General features: G+C 55.1%; 1 protein-coding gene across 6 annotated transcripts in view; it reads left to right on the top strand.

Annotated features, from left to right (window-relative positions):
* The window catches only part of PRKAG2 (protein kinase AMP-activated non-catalytic subunit gamma 2), a 269,685-nt gene that overhangs the window by 61,331 nt on the left and 192,350 nt on the right, over positions 1 to 16,004 (top strand). The gene's annotated exons all lie outside the window — the stretch shown is intronic.

Here is a 16,004-nt window from a genome sequence, read left to right on the forward strand (position 1 = left end):
GATTTGACCCCTAGCCTGGGAACCTCCATATGCCACAGATGTGGCCCTAAATGGACAAAAGACCAAAAATAAATAACTAATTTCTGCATTTAATCATTCCCGATACCAGCCTCCTGATCAGCATCAGCGTTACCAGAGTTGATGAAATTCCAGCTCAGGGCAGAGACTCACAGTCCTCATGGCTTATGCTGTTCACGGGCAAGTGTGCAGTTTCCGATCCACTTTTCAGAAGACTGGAAACACTGCAGGAGAATCTATTACCACTTTTTCTTTTTCTTCTTTTCATGGCTGCACCTGCGGCACATGGAAGTTCCCAGGCTAGGGGGTCAGTTTGGAGATGCAGCTGCCGGCCTCCACCGCAGCCATGGCCATGCTGGATCTGAGCCACGCCTGTGACCTCTACCAGATCCTTAACCCATGGAGTGAGACCAGGGATCAAACCTGCGTCCTCATAGAGACGACATCGGGTTCTCAACCCACTGAGCCATAACGGGAACTTCTATGGCCATGTTTTGTTATATCCCATCCCAGACCAAAAGTCACTCCCTGCTTCTTTAGCTTTTGGGGTTTTTTTTGGGGGGGGGAATAAATGAGGAGGTCAGCACTTAACCAATTTAGGAGCATATGTGGGACGCACCCCCAAAGGCTTTCTCAGTTTACAGGGACTTTCTATGTCCCTGACTTGTCACCCAGGGTTCAGAGTCCCATTATCATGTTTGGCTGAACTGCTCTTTTCCCTGTAAGTTTGGGACAGATTTGGGCAGCTCTGGGGGTGTCATCGAATCTGCCTGTTTGCTCTCATCAAAGCTCTGAGAAAGAAGATTCTACGGTTTCCTGGACTCTGTAATAATAATAATATTTTGCCCCTAAATAATGGCACCACATCCATCAAAGCAGTCATTTATTTTAAAGTAATGGCTACCATTTTCCAAGAGATTATCAAGCATCCTGATAATCGCTTCCTATGTCCGCTCAGATGCATCACCTGTTGCCATATGGGTATGTTAACTCTTAATCTAATGGGAACTCCTGTGATTCCCATTTTATAGATTACAAAACGGAGGCACAGAGACATTACCTTTCACAGGATTACACAGTTTTCTGATCGTCTACGGATATATTGCAAACCTCCCCAAAGCTGAAGGATGTGCTTTGGGGTCATCACAGACCTGGGGCCGCCTGGCCCGGCCCCGCATTTCTCTCTTGGGGTTCCTCATCCAGTTTCAGTTCGGTGGGGCCTGCGGGTGGAGGTCTCAAGGTTTCCTCCCGCTTCCGTCTGGTGCCTCGGCGGGATTCACCCCCGCTTCCCCGTGCCACTTCTCCTCCTGGCTAGCTCGCGCTTCCCCACGGCATGACCGGTCTCAGGGCAGAGGGGTTTCGAACATGGCAGCTGGTGTCCCCCAGGGCGGGGTCCAGGAGACCCAGGGAGAAGCGGCAAGGCTTCTGATCACCTAACTCGAAAGTCTCACTGACTCAAGCAGGTATCCTGTCCTTCGATGTTGCACCAAAGGTTAAATAGAATAGACACACACCGCAGGTTACAGGTGCCGTTTCTCACCGATCCGGCAGAAGTTCAGTGGCTTGGCAGCGTTGTTTATGCCAAGGCAAACAGACGCTGTCCTAAGCCACAGTTAGGAAAGCAAGAGGCGTGTGGCAGGAGCGCTCAGAGATCGCGAACGAGGTGCCCTTGGAGCAGCGATCGCACTGTCCTAGAAACATGGAGGGTGGACGAGTTCTCACCGCATCGGGCCGTGCCGTTGACGGGGGGCTGGGGAAACTAGAGTGTTCCATGCAGATGACCCCCAAAAACCCCTGTGCTGACATTGCAAGATCTCTTGGGAGTCCCGGTTGTGGCTCAGGGGTTATGAACCCAAGTAGAATCCATGAGGACACAGGTTCGATCCCTGGCCTTGCTCAGTGGGTGAAGGGTCCGGGGTTGCCGTGAACTGTGGTGTAGGTCGCAGATGCGGCTCAGATCCTACGTGGCTGTGGCTGTGGGGTAGGCTGGCAGCCTCCGCTCTGATTGGACCCCTAGCCTGGGAACTTCCATATGCTGTGGGTGCGGCCCTAAAAAGATGAAAGGGAGGGAGGGAGGAGGGAAGATCTCTTGGGCATATGAAGTGATGGACAGCGTGTGGAGCAGACTATATAACCCAGCAGCCCTTTGTATTAAAAAGCGGGGCAAGGCTTGATGTATAAACTTGCATGAAGAAACTCCAACTCTATCTGCAAGTAAAAGTGGTTCCTTGGAGGGCATGGCATGGATGGGGACGCAGGTGCAAGAGCCCGACTTTGCAATTGTGCACCACTTTTTTTGTTTTTCTTTTGGTGGCCGCACCCATGCCCTCTGGACGTTCCTGAGTCAGGGACAGAACCTGAGTCTCAGCTGCGACCTCTGCCGCAGCTGTGGCAATGCCACATCCTTTGTCCCGCCAGGCTGGGCCAGGGATTAAACCTGTGCCTCTAGGGCGACCCCAAGCTGCTATAGTCACTGTGCCACAGCGGGAACTCCCATTTGTTTTGACTTTTGAATCCCATGAGTTTATTTTTTTATCCACACACAAAAAATGAGTCAGATGACCTAGCCTCCAGCCTCCAGAGTGTTCACAACTTCGACGAAGCCTATACGTAAACACAAGGAGACAGTACTTGAGTGGGCTGATTGTGAGTGCAGTGGGGTCAGAGGGCGTTTCTAGGGGGCTCGACAAAAAGCCTTTGAGCATCTGTGAGTCCTGGGCTTGTTCTGAAGGCTGAGGAGGAGATGAGCAGTAAGAGAAGAAGGGCAGGTCAGCCCAGCCGGACAGCGAGTCTGGTGCTGCTGGTGCCTCTCGAACCACAGGGGAGCCAGGCCAACCTGCTCGCCCTGGCCAGGAGTCCTTGCACACCCATGTGAGAACCACTGGCTTACAGTCACACTCCATCAAGGTATTTCTGATGGCCTTTAAGATGAGCTGTGTGTAGTGACCTTGAGCTTGGAGGCATGAGTGCCCGGAGGTGGGGCGGGATAGAGGTGTCCCTGGGCCATTGCAGGCAGCACAGTGAAGCAGGAGGAAGCAGAGGTAAGGCTGGACTGTGGCCTGGGTGCCCTGGACGCTGGCAAGGAGAGCTGCACCTTCTCCCACAGGCAGGAGGAACCACAGATTTCAGCCAACGAGGTCCCTGCCCAGCGCCGCTCTTTGCTCTGGGCTGGGATGCAGGCAAGAGAGGACCCGCCCACGTGATCTTCGTGTCGTCAGAACCTGGAAACAGGGCCGTGTGCAAAGCCGAAGGGGGAGCTCTGGGAGCCCCCGCCCCGCTCGCAACTCCAAGTCCCCCTCGGCCTGTGGGAGTTCCTTTCCTTCCTCGTGGGCCTCCCCAGGGACCAGGGACGGGCTGGTGGCGGAGGTCGGCTGAGATCGCTTCCCCGTGACAACCCCGGAAGGTCAGCGTCCACTCGCTTTGGGCACAGGGACCTGGGGCTTGGGCCCGTGTTTCGCAAGCAGAGGGCGTGTCCCCAAGGCCTTGTAGGCATGAAGGGCAGAGGCTTCCAGGACCTAGTGACCGAGAGTGAAAACGAAAGGGCTTGTGACGCCGGGGTACAGCCAATCCCCAGGGGTCCTCTGGCGTCAGGAGCGCCTTCATAGGACCTGACCCGGAATCCTCTGAGCTTTTTCAGTGAGAAATAAGGATCCCAAACCAGTCTAGCCCGGAGCGGGTGGAAGTGGTGAGGACACGCTCAGGGCGGTGTTTCCTTCCAGCCCGATCCCGGCCCTAAAGGAGGCACAGGTGGCCTGGGGACACAACGTGCCCATGAGGACGCCCCAGGGACCAGGGCTTCCTCAGAGATGACGGCTTTCACCCAGTTCTTGGGATGAGAGCAGCAGGCTTTTTTCCCCTTCTTTGAAAAAGCAAAGCTACAAACAACCCCTGTGTTTTGTACCTGACTCCCTGCTGTGGTGGCAGCTGATCTAGAAGTTTCTGCTCTTCTGGTGACTTTGGCCTCACATCCAGCATTTTTCTTCCCTCCCCTCCTTATATAAGAGCCCCCACCCCCACCCCCTTGACTAGAATGGGTTCGTTGGCAACAAAAACAAAAAACCTAGCAAATTCCCTGTTTGGATTCCTTAGCGCTGTGGTTTGTGGCCCTGAGTCCCCGACCAGGAACCACGAGTTACCCTGTGCCCGCTGGGCCCTGGGGTTTGTCCCCTCCGGCCATACATGCCAAGGCTGCCTGGTGACGACTCCAGCTGCCACCTGCTTCCATCTGGAACACGAAGGCCTGAGCCCTCGCTGCAGGGTCCACACTGGCCGGCTTGGCCTGAGAGAGGGCACGGGGTTTGCAGACCTTCCTCCTGGGCCCTCTTGCTGCCTAACCCCAGTGTGTTCACGCCCTCGGCCTCGGAGCCCTGAGTCCAGGCGTGGGCCTGCTCTCCTGCATCCGTGCAGGACTCAGAGCCATGGATGGGTGAAGTGACCACTCGAGCTCCTGCCCCTCCATGGACCAGGCAGCCCCTCAGCAGATTGCCGGCCCCTTCTCGCTCCCGTGGGAGCCACAGGAGGTGGTCGTCAAGGCCCAGTGTGGTGGGTGGTGGGCCGACCTGTTTGCTGCGGTTACTTTTCCAAACACAGCAATCGACCTGTGGGGGAGCAGTGTTGGGTTTACAGGACAATTGAGAAAGTGCAGGGCGCTCCCACGTACCGCCCTCCCCTCCCCGCCAGCAGCCCCTTCGATGAGCGTGGTGCCTTTGTTACAGTCCATGAGCCTTGGGTCCCGCGTTTTTATTAACTAACAGGCATTGGGTTTGCTCTTGGTCGTGCACATTAGGCGCGTTTTGACAAATGCGTAGTGACGTCTCTCCACGAGTTCCGTATCAGAGTCGTTTCACGGCCCCAAAACTTCCTGCTGCTCTGCCTGCTCCTCCCTCCCTCACCTCGGCAGCAGCCGCAGCTGAGGGGTGTTTGTCCCACCAGCTCTGGGCCTGACCCCAGGGTGTGGCCACCAGGGGGCGGTGTGATTAACGACAGGAGCCAAATTAGTATAAAGGACCAAAAAGTAAATTTTTCAAAGAGCCAGCCACTTGGCCATTTCACGTGTCATTATTAAGTTGCCCTGTGGGGGACTCTGGCCCAAGATGGGGTCCCTGGAACCCCCTGTGGCCATTGGGCTCTGACGGAGGACACCAGGTGCCCTCGGCACACCCGTTCCACGTGAGAACTCGGATTTCCCACCCAAGGCTGCCCAGCATGTGGCCAGCGTGTGCCTGACATGCCCAGCAGCAGGCCCTGCCCTGGAAGGGGGCGAAGTGGGGAGGTACCGTTTCCTGGAGCTACTGGTCTCCACGTACCTGCTGTGTGAGGCTTTGATGGGCAGCACCTGCAGTACCCCCTTTTGTCTTTTTAGGGCCACACCCTTGGTATATGGAAGTTCCCAGGTTAGGGGCCAAATCGGAGCTACAGCCGCCAGCCTACACCACGCAGCACAGCAACCCCGGATCCGAGAGCCGTGTCTGTGACCTACGCTGCAGCTCATGGCGACACCAGATCCTTTAACCTACTGAGCAAAGCCAGGGATCGAACCCACATCCTCATGGATACTAGTTGAATTCTTAACCGGCTGAGCCACAGAGGGAACTCCTGGAGCCCTTTTATGCAGAGTGCTCGCCAGCCTTCAACAGCAGGAAGACATTGAGGTTTTTGTGGTTCCTGAAAGTTCTTAGAGCAGCTGCTCTCCCCAGTAGCCATGACCACAGCGTGGAGGAATCCCAGAAAGTAACAGATTCACACAAAGCCAGCGGATGACAGAGGGCAACTAGAAACAAGAGCTTCGTGGCTGGATGCAAAGATGCCCACAGAACTTATGGAGTTCCCATTGTGGCTCAGTGGGTTAAGAACCTGACATAGTGTCCATGAGGATGTGGGTTCGAGTCCTGGCCTTGCTCGCTCAGTGGGTTAAGGATCCGGCATTGCCACGAGCTGTGGTGTAGGTCACTGATGCAGCTCGGATCCAGCGTTGCTGTAGCTGTGGTGTAGGCTGGCAGCTGCAGCTCTGATTTGACCCCTGGCCCAGAAACTTCCGTATGCCGAGGGTTGGGGCCATAAGAAGACCGCCCCCCCCCCAAAAAAAAGAAAGGAAAAAGGAACTCAGAGGATGGTCCTGTATAATAATTACACCTGCTGCTTCCTGTGTGGGCTGTGCTAGGGGCTCCATATGCACGGTGACCCTGCAGGGCAGGCGCCGTCATCTCATTTAGTGGAACTGTAGGTGAGACAGGCAGAGTCAGCATGGTGTGATGGAAACAAAACTTGGCTAGAAGTGGCAAGGCCAGGGATTTGGTTCTGGCTGGGTCATGACTCTACCATGTGGATTTGGAAGATTTCTGACCTTTTCCAACAGCAACAGCCCATGCCTGCGTTATTTCCCTGGTTTAGGCATCAGGAGACCGGGGGGGGGGGGGTCTGCCACAGGCCTGGGATGGGGGCACAGGTGCCAACAGATCCCACTCTGAAGGGGTCTGGGTGGGCGGTGGCCCCCAGGGCTCTAACTGCTGTGCTGGGGCTGGGGTGGCCCAGGGCTGCTGGGTTGGCAGGATCCACAGTGGATCAGAGCAGCAGTGCCCACTGCTCAGAGGGCCAGGAGGGGACGGATGGGGTTGGGTGAAAGGGGGTAAGGAGGTGCCTACCTCCCGTGATGGTGATGAGATGTGATTTTCTGTCTCTTTTCTTTGTGCCTGTTCCTGGGCACAAAGTACAAAGAGAGGCGGAGGGCTTCCGCCAGGACAGAGGAAGACAGGGGGCGCCCCGCCCGGTCCGCTCTCGTGACATCCAGAAGGACGGGGTCAGCCCCTCTCTGAAGTCCACCTGCACTGCTTCAAAACTCATGCAGTGCGCAGTGGTTCAGACTGTTTTGTCCACAGGGCAGTAAGATAGACATTTTATTCAGTGTTCATGCGTGTGAATGAGCAAAATAAAAATTTTAGGAAACAATGAGATGCATCCTTATTTTATTCTAATTTATATTTTGGTGGTTGTATAATGCATTCACTTGACCTCATCCATGGATAGTTAGACAACTGTGGCCAGATGCTTCTGGAACAGCTGGTTCAGCCCAGGATGAAAGTGAGAGCGAACAATGAAACCAAGAAAGACGCTCTCTTCCTCGTGCCTACTTAGTGCAGGAAGCCTTTGCCTTCTTTTTAAGTCCATGGGGTTTGCTGCTTCCCATGAACTCTCTATTTTTCTGTCTATAACGTGTGGTCACGGGGCAGGTGGTGACACATAGGTAGGGATGGAAGAATCCTTGGGCACCTGTAGAAAGTGTGTAGGAAGAACCTTTGGATAAATGGTTTTAGAAATATGGACATTGTAGGAGTTCCCATCATGGCTCAGTGGTTAACGAATCCGACTAGGGACCATGAGGTTGCGGGTTCGATCCCTGGTCTTGCTCAGTGGGTTAAGGATCTGGTGTTGCTATGAGCTGTGGTGTAGGTTACAGACATAGCTCGGATCCCATGTTGCTGTGGCTCTGGTGTAGGCTGGCAGCTACAGCTCTGATTAGACGCCTTGCCTGGGAACCTCCACATGCTGCGGGAGCGGCCCTAGAAGAGGCAAAAAAAAAGAAAAAAGGAAATATGGACATTGGGAAGCCTGACGATTCTGAGCTGAAAACTGTGTGGACTTCAGCTCCCAGGCCAAGTCCCAGCACCACATCAGGCAGGTGGCTGAGGGCAGAAACTGGGCCTCGAGCCCTACTCTTGCCTAAAAGCCCCTGCACGGAGGAGAGTGTGCCTCGGAGCAGCACTGTGACCTTATAAACACGTGCTCCAGGTGCCCAATTTTATTCTCCTTCGAGTTGTCCCTCCTGCAGCGTGTCTTGAAACAGCGATCAGAACTGTGTGATTTTTCCCTGTGGTGTCACTGCTGCCCATGGAGGCCTAAGCGGGCAGGTGGGGAGGTGGCTGTGGGGGCCATTTGGTTCTGGGGGACAGACGACCCCGCCACCTCTCCACCTTCCCGCATGGTTGCTTTTTTCCCTCGTGGGGATGACTTAACAGGTGGGAGGCCCAATGGCCACAGTCACCGGCTGGCCGGGCCGTGGGTGGCCCGCACAGAGGGTGCCTCGGTCTGGGTCGGTGGCCTGGCATTTTTTTTGTGGGTAGATAAACCCTCTCCAGAAACGCAGTGCTGGTCTTTGCAGACCCCATCTTGAGGTGCGTCTTGGCACAATCAGGGAATGTCAGGGCTGAGAACAGCCCTAGAAACTCAGGAGGACGGCCCCTCCCCGTCGGTCCTTGACTTCCGAAGGCCCCAGGGGCACGAGAGCTCCCCTTGGAACAGGCTTCCCCAGTCACAGGGTCTTGGTGCTGCCTGGGTCCTGGGCTGTCATCAGTCACACACGCCCGGGTGTGAAGGAGCTTCCCAGCCCCTTGGGGGTGTCAGTTTTGTTTGGGGAAGGACTCCTGTTGGGGTACTGCGGTGTCTTTGGCATCCCTGGGCGTGCAGACCGTGGTCTTGGCTGTCAGCTATCGGGGGTGGAAGGGGAGGCCCCGAGGCACCGCATGGCATGGTGGCAGCCTGGCCGAGAGTCGCCCCACTTACCCAGCAAGCGACACTGGAACCTTTCCCGTCATGCCACAGGTGACGCCGTCATGTGATCTGGGAGGTCTCCAGCCTCCTCTCCTCCACATACTGTCCATCTGCTTCCAGAACAGCCCGACAGGCCTTTGGGGGCTCTTCCTGTTTTTCACTGAACCTGCGGGAGAGGAGACCTCGTCACGTCCATCTTTTCCTGTCGTCCAGCTATTTCCTTTGGGGATTTCGAGGCCCCTAACTGAGGGCTCCGTGTGCACAGAGACCCCCTGCCGGCCGAGTGGGCCCCGCTCACCCTGCCAGGGCGGCTGAGTGTCTTGGACTCTCGCCCAAGATCAAGGGCCCCCAGCTCAGGCGGGGGTGAGGGGGTCTCACTTTCTGTATCAGCCAGGCCTCCAGAGACAGAACCACGAGGGGATTGAGAAGCACATCCTACATATGTGTATATACGTCCTGTAGACATATGTCCTTAACGTACACACATGCGTTGTATGTATCTTTAATATATATCATCACATATAATTTTTTTGGTCTTTTTGGTGGGGGGCATACCCGTGGCATATGGAGGTTCCCAGGCTGGGGTCGAATTGGAGCTGAAGCTGTGGGCCTACACCATAGGCACAGCAACACAGGATCCAAGCCACATCTGTGGACACCACAACTCACGGCAACGCTGGATCCTTAACCCACTGAGCAAAGTCAGGGATCGAACCCGCATCCTCCTGGATACTAGTCAGGTTCGCTAACCACTGAGCCACGACGGAAACACCTATCATGACATGTATGAAATATATACAGTGCCTACTTAATATGAATGTTAATGAATAGTATCAATTGTATACATTACATTGTATATTAATTTATATTGTATATGATATATCACAATATTATATTAATCAATGTTATTTTACATTACAAATATAACTATAGTGTTAAAGTAATAGCACATATTTAGGGGTTTATTCTAGGGAATGGGCTTGGGCATTCATGCGAGCTGGCAAGTTCTGAATCTACGGGACGAGGCCAGCAGGTGGAAACTCGGGCAGGAAATGATGCTGAGATCTCGAGGCTGGATTTTTTCTTCTTTGGGAAACCTCAGTTTCTGCTCTGAGGCCTTCCGCTGATGGATGAAGCCCGGTCACATCACGGAGGGCAGACTCCTTCCCGTAAACTCAGCTGAGTATGGATGCGGACCTCACCTACAGATACCTTCACGGCAGCATCTAGATTCGCGCTGAGTACACCCCTGGGTGCCGTGGTCCGGCCAGGTTGACCCATGCAATTAAGCATCACAGGCTCTGTGATGGGACTTGGACATCCGAGCACAAAGCTCTCTCTCTGTAACACCATCCTCCTCCGACCCCTGGCCGGGGCCGAAAATACCACCTGTGGAGTCTGGGGTTGTTCTGGATTGAAGCAGCACCTGCAACCCAGGCCGTATTTGCTGATGGAGCAGGAAAGGCACCTGCGGGGGGGCTCTGGGCGGCTGCAGCCAGCCAGGCACCTTGGCTCCTCACCTGTGTCTCCTGCCCCCCCCACCAGGCACTTGCCTCCCTCCCTGCTGACCAAGAGCTGACCCAGACCCCCTGCAGCTCCACCCAACCCGCCCCTCGCCCCCCCAACCCTGGAGGAACTCAAAGGGCTGGAAGAAGCCAGGAAGCTGGAGCCTAACCCTTGGGGGTTAGCAGTGGCTGGACTGGACCTGGCTGGGGACACATGCCTTTAAGAGGTCACTTTGGGGGCCTGGAAAGAGGGCCCTGGAAACGTGGACTGAGGCGTGCAGGCGTCCTACAGCCCAAGTCCATGTTCCCCTCTGCCCAGGGTCCTCAGCTGTGGAGCCAGGAAGCCATGGGACCATCCAAGCTTCCATTTATCTCCGGTCAAGCAGAGGCTGCCCTCAAGGCAGGGCTCGGCCCCACAGCCTTCCAACAAGCAGGGAGCCTCTGCGAGCAGCCTGTGCTGTGGCAGCCCGCTTTAGAGGTGCCAGGCACCGGTTGTTAATCGGCCTGTCTCCTGCTTGGGAAAAGGATAAAGACGGCTCTCTAATTATAGGAGGGGCGGCTGGCGTCTTTGCAGAAACCCTTCACCTGGTTTCAGGCCCAGGTGGAGCGTGAGCGACTGCCCTGGCCTCCCAGGTGGATGGTTGCCCCGGGTGATGCCCTTGGCCTCGTCCCAGCCTTGACTGGTAAGGCTGGAGTGCACCCTTGGTCAGTGGACCTCATGATGCCCAGTTCCGCATGAGCGCTCCCACTAGGGGCTCGCCTTTTTTTTCTTTTAACCTTTTAAAAAATTTGAAGTAGAGTTGATTTACAATGTTTCAGGTATACACCAAAGTGATTCGGCTATCTCTGTATCTATCTGTATCTGTCTATCTTTGTTTTTTTTTCAGATTCTTTTCCATTATAGGTTATTACAAGTAGGTCCTTGTTCATCTATTTATATACAGTGGTGTGTATCTCTTAATCTCAAAATCCTAATGTATCCCTCCCTGCCCCTTTCCCCTTTGTAACCATAAGTTGATTTTTCTGCCTGTGAGTCTGCTTCTGTTTTGTAAAGAAGTTCACTTGTATCATCCAAGAGTCCACATATAAGTGATATCATATGATATTTGTCTTTCTCTGTCTGCCTTAGTATGATCGTCTCTAGGTCCATCCATATTGCTGCAAATGGCATTATTTCACTCTTTTTTACGGCTGAGTAATATTCCATTGTGTAGATGTACCACATCTTCTTCATCCATTCATCTGTTGGTGGACATTTAGGGTTTTTTCCATGTCTTGGCTGTTGTAAACAGTGCTGCTATAAACACTGGGGTGCACGTATCTTTTCAAAGTAGAGTTCTTGTCTTCTCCAGATATATGCCCAGGAGTGGGATGGCTGGATCATATGATAACCAGTTTTTTATGGTGCCTCCATACCATTCTCCATAGGGGCGGCACCAATATACCTTCCCACCACTGGTGTCGGAGGGTCCCCTTTTCTCCACACCCGCTCCAGCGTTTGTTACTTGCAGACTGTTTGATGATGGTCCCTCTGACTGGTGTGAGGTGGTGTCCCCTTGTAGTTTGGGAAGGGCCTCTTTTTGTGTCATCTGATCTGGTCTTCACGACACTGCCCTGGGACGCAGAGAGCAATGTCGGCTCATTTTACACGTTGAAAACCCGAGGCCCCTGGAAACTGAAGTCACTTGCCACACACCACAAGTTCAGGGGGAGCTGAGGGGCGGAAGGGGACTCCTGCCCACTCTGGTCGAGGGATTCTGAAGCTGCTTGGGGTTGAGAAAAGAGTTTATTTGGCTGCTGTGGCGCTGGAGAGGCCGCTGGGTGAGGCATTGGGCACAGCAGTGGGCAGGGTGCTCCCTTAAAGCCAGGGAGGGTTGGGCCGCCAGGTTTCTGCCGTTTGCGCAGCCACGGCTTCTTTCTTGGGAGGAAGGCCTGCCCACCACGGGGGCTGAGGCACTTTCTCTCTTGCGGTTGGTCAGTAGGCATCACGTGGGCACAAAGGCCCAGGGTCACTGGCCGGGGGGGGAACAGGGCAGGGAGGGAGCCTCCGGGGCAGCCGCGTGAATCAGCCAGGACCACCAGGTGAGGGGAGGGGGTCGAGGAGGGGGGGCTGCACGAGCAAAAAATAGTGGCTTTCTTTTCATTTTTACATCAGGGCGTCTCTCAGACGGCAGTCACAGACCATGGTGTCCTCATGGAAAATAAAGAATCCTGGAACTTCCCCGAGAGGTCACTTGGGGCTTTTCCCCTAACCTGGCCCCTGTCTCTCCCCCGTTGCCATGATTCAGAGTTGGTTCCCTATTTTTCCGAGCGTGGTTATATAACATGACTGTTCTCAAAGGCTCCAATTGACCGTGGCTCTGGTCACCGCCCCCCCCCCAATGTTGGCACCAAGAATTGCCCGTTTGGTGGTTTTCCGGTGTTGAGCAAAAAAGCCAGTCCATCTGGAGATGCCTCACTTGTGCCTCCCACCTTCTCTGCAGGAGGCAAAATTCAAGCCACAATTCCAACAGCGCAGGCGCGGTCCAAGTTAGGTGGCACTGGCAGTCCCCCTGTGTTGGTGACGGCAGCAGGGGAGTGGAGGGGACAGGAAGGCCGGGAGCTGGGTACCCGTGGTTCTGAGGACGCCACTCATGGCTTTTCAGGATCACAGCAAACATCCGATGGGATGAGCCTGGCGTTGGTTCTGACCGTGCAGGTGCTGAAGATTCAGGAACCTTAGAATCAATTGAGAAGCTAGAGGGTCGGTACTTGAGAAGCAGATCAAGACCCACGTTAAGGTAGAAAGCCAGGAATGCTTCTGGGTCCCAAGCCAGCATCTCTTTCTCTCTTTTTAGGGCCACACCTGCGGCATATGGACGTTCCCAGGCTAGGGGTCCAATCAGACCTCCAACTGCTGGCCTACACCACAGCCTCAGCAACGCCAGATCCGAGCCGCATCTGCGACCTACGCCACAGCTCATGGCAATGCGGATCCTTAACCCACTGAGTGGGGCCAGGGATCGAACCCGCGTCCTCATGGATGCTGGTCAGGTAGCATGGAACCTGCTGAGCCACAACGGGACTCCCAGCCCGCATCTCTGTGGCACAGCAAGGAGGCAAAGGGCACAGCCTCATCCTGCGGTCGGTGGTGCCCATGTTTCTGGAGAGTGCCCTGAGCTGTGACAGCTGCGAGGAGTATTTGGTCGTTGGAGAGAAGAACAGTATTTTTATGACAAATACGCAAAGATGGAAGAAGCATTTAATTCTCTGTCTGGCGGGGCTCCTTTAAAGCGCTCCTGACCCCACCTGCTCTTTAGCTCAGCTAAGAACAGAGAAGGTGTGCGCGGAAAGGCGTCTTCTGAAATTATCTAGTTAAACCCTCTCATTTGGCAGATGGGAAACTGGGTTCAGACCTGCCCAAGATCCCCCTCCGACCCCCAGATGGTAAACAGAACAGGGCTGGAAGCCAGCCTTCTGGCTCCGTCTCTGGGAACAGGTCATGTTCCTACGTGCCCGAGGGGTGCAGGCTAGTCGATGCCCAGACAGCGCCCTGGGTCAGCCGCCCGGAGCCTGTGGCCTCGGGGCCACTCGGCAGGAGAGGAGTCCGGCTGTCCTCGCTGTGTTCCTTCCTCGGTGGGAGGCAGACCGCTGGTAACAGCACAGGAATGTTCCAGGGTGACCCTGACATTTAAAACCCCCAGCTGGCCCTCAGATGCTGGCCATGGCCCCTGACATTGGCAGCCTTTCTGTTTGTCCTGTGTTTGCACTTTTGTCAGGGTGCTTTCTGGGGTAGCCCAGCTGCATCAACAAAGGCGCTTTGGAAGACAAAGCGTCAGAAATGCTGAAAGGGCAGAACGGTGTCTGATCGATACACACCTGCTATCGAGGCTGAAACATCAGCTGGTCGGAAACAGTGTGGAGAAATGTTGGGAGAAGTGGCAGGGCAGTGGGGAAGCTATACATAAGATCCCAAACTATGCAAAATGTGACGTGCTTGCATGTTGGGGAGGGGGTACTTGATACATTTCTGTCCTTTGTGTCATCAAAGGATGATGCAGCATCAACTTGGGTTACTCTAGAGAAGAAGCAGATCTTAGAAAGTGTGGCCAGCGGCCTTGGGAGTGACCTGTTGAACCAGACAAACCCTCCTCCCTCCTTCCTTCTCCCCTGGCATCTCACTCTGCCAAGGAGGGGGGCCTCTGTCTTCACAGCCTCTGATACTGCCTTGTTTCTTGTCGCTGGAGCTGAGCCGTCCCCAGGAGGCGGGAGGGCTCAGGAGAGCTCTGAGCGGGGAGCTGGTGGACGTGGGCTCTAGGTCTTGCTTGCTACCGTCTGGCTGTCTGGGCCTTGGGCAAGTGGCTTTGCCTCCCTGAGCCTCAGCATCTTCCTCTATAGACCGGGACTGTATCATGGGCCTCTCCTATTGTACGGGCTCCTCTGAGGACCAAATTGGAATTCGAAGGACATGCTCATGGCAAATTCATGCCAGCTCTGCAGCTGGTACCTTCTTTCTTTGGCTTTCACCTGAAAGTCTGAAGAGGGGCCGGGATAGGGGATTCAATGAGCTGTCTGTAAGGTCAGCGGACGTCTCAGGAATGTTCTCAAACCCGGGGCCTTTCTCTTCTGTCCTGTTGCTTTCCTGACAGCTGCCTTTATCAGCCCAAATCCTAGAAATGCGCTTTCCCCAGAGCCGCTGCCATTCATCTCCAGGCACATGGTCAGGGTCTAATATGCAGCACGTGCATCTGAGGACAGTCCCAGGGGACCAAGCTGTCTCTTGGCACCTCAAAGTGGCCCAGAGAAGCGCCCACCCAGCGCCCAGGGGAGGTGGATGGCCTGCTGATGGGGAAGGGATATTCAGGGGTGGTGAGGTGTGTTCAGAGCACTGAGGGCAGCACGAAGCTCTGGTGGGCATTTAAACTTCAGCAGGGCAAGCTCCAGGAGCCTGGCTTTCTGGAATGCCAGCCGACATAGGAGGCCCGGTCCTGCTCGTTCCACCTGCTGATAGTCTCATGGTCACGGCTGTCTGGAGACTTTCCCACACCCAGCCGCCAAGGTGCATGCTGCTTCCTGGTGAGCTCAGGGAGGTGACAGCCAGATTAGAATCATGGAATGCGGGGTGGGGGGACCTTCCAGCAAAGCCCACACAGGTGCCAAGGGACTTTGCTATGGGGATGCCTGATGGAGCGAAACACACTGCGTGCCCCGGGCTCACGCAGGGGAGGACAAGCGCAGGGCCCCAGAGGGGTCTGGGCCAGCGGTGAGACTATTGTTCTGGGCTTGGCTCTTCCAAGAGCATCTTGGCCTGAGTCACTGAAACACGGGGCCTCCATCGCTAGAGGGGGATGGTTCCTTGAGGAACGAGTGGATCCGCGTAAAAGGCGTTCTTGCGCGGAAACTGCTGTGTGGACCACGTGAAAGGGTCACGATAATTTGAAACCAGAGAGGAATGCGCTCGTTAAGACGGGAGATAAGCGCCCACTCCTGGGTCCTCCTCCTCCCCAGGGACCTGCAGCCGCCCGGGACCTGCTGGTTCGCTGGCCAGTCATCGGCGCAGACCGCGCATCACGCGAGCTGCTGGGGTGAGGGGTACCTTGGCTAGGAGTTAATTCAGACGCATTTGCATCCCCACTGCACGCTGGCCAACACAAGGCACAGAATGGTGGGATAAATGCTTGCCCTCGCCCTTCACCAGCTCACAGTCCATCAGAGAGTGACGGGTAAGCGATCCTAATACAGCACAGTTGGTTCTGCAATGAACGTAGGTCTGAGGTCCTGTGGGAGCACAGATAAGAGAATTAATTCAGCCCGAGGGTGGGTCCCAGCCAGAGGTAGTATCTGAATTGGCCTTGGAAGGGCAGTGGGAGTGGACCCTGTGAGCCAGGACCGGGGCTGGGGGCAGGTGGGTGGGACGAGCAGCGCAGCCCAGCAGGAGGAAAGCGCCTGGAGCTTCAG

The sequence above is a fragment of the Sus scrofa genome, chromosome 18 (assembly GCF_000003025.6).
Source record: "Sus scrofa isolate TJ Tabasco breed Duroc chromosome 18, Sscrofa11.1, whole genome shotgun sequence".
In the NCBI taxonomy this organism is placed as follows: Eukaryota; Metazoa; Chordata; class Mammalia; order Artiodactyla; family Suidae; genus Sus; species Sus scrofa.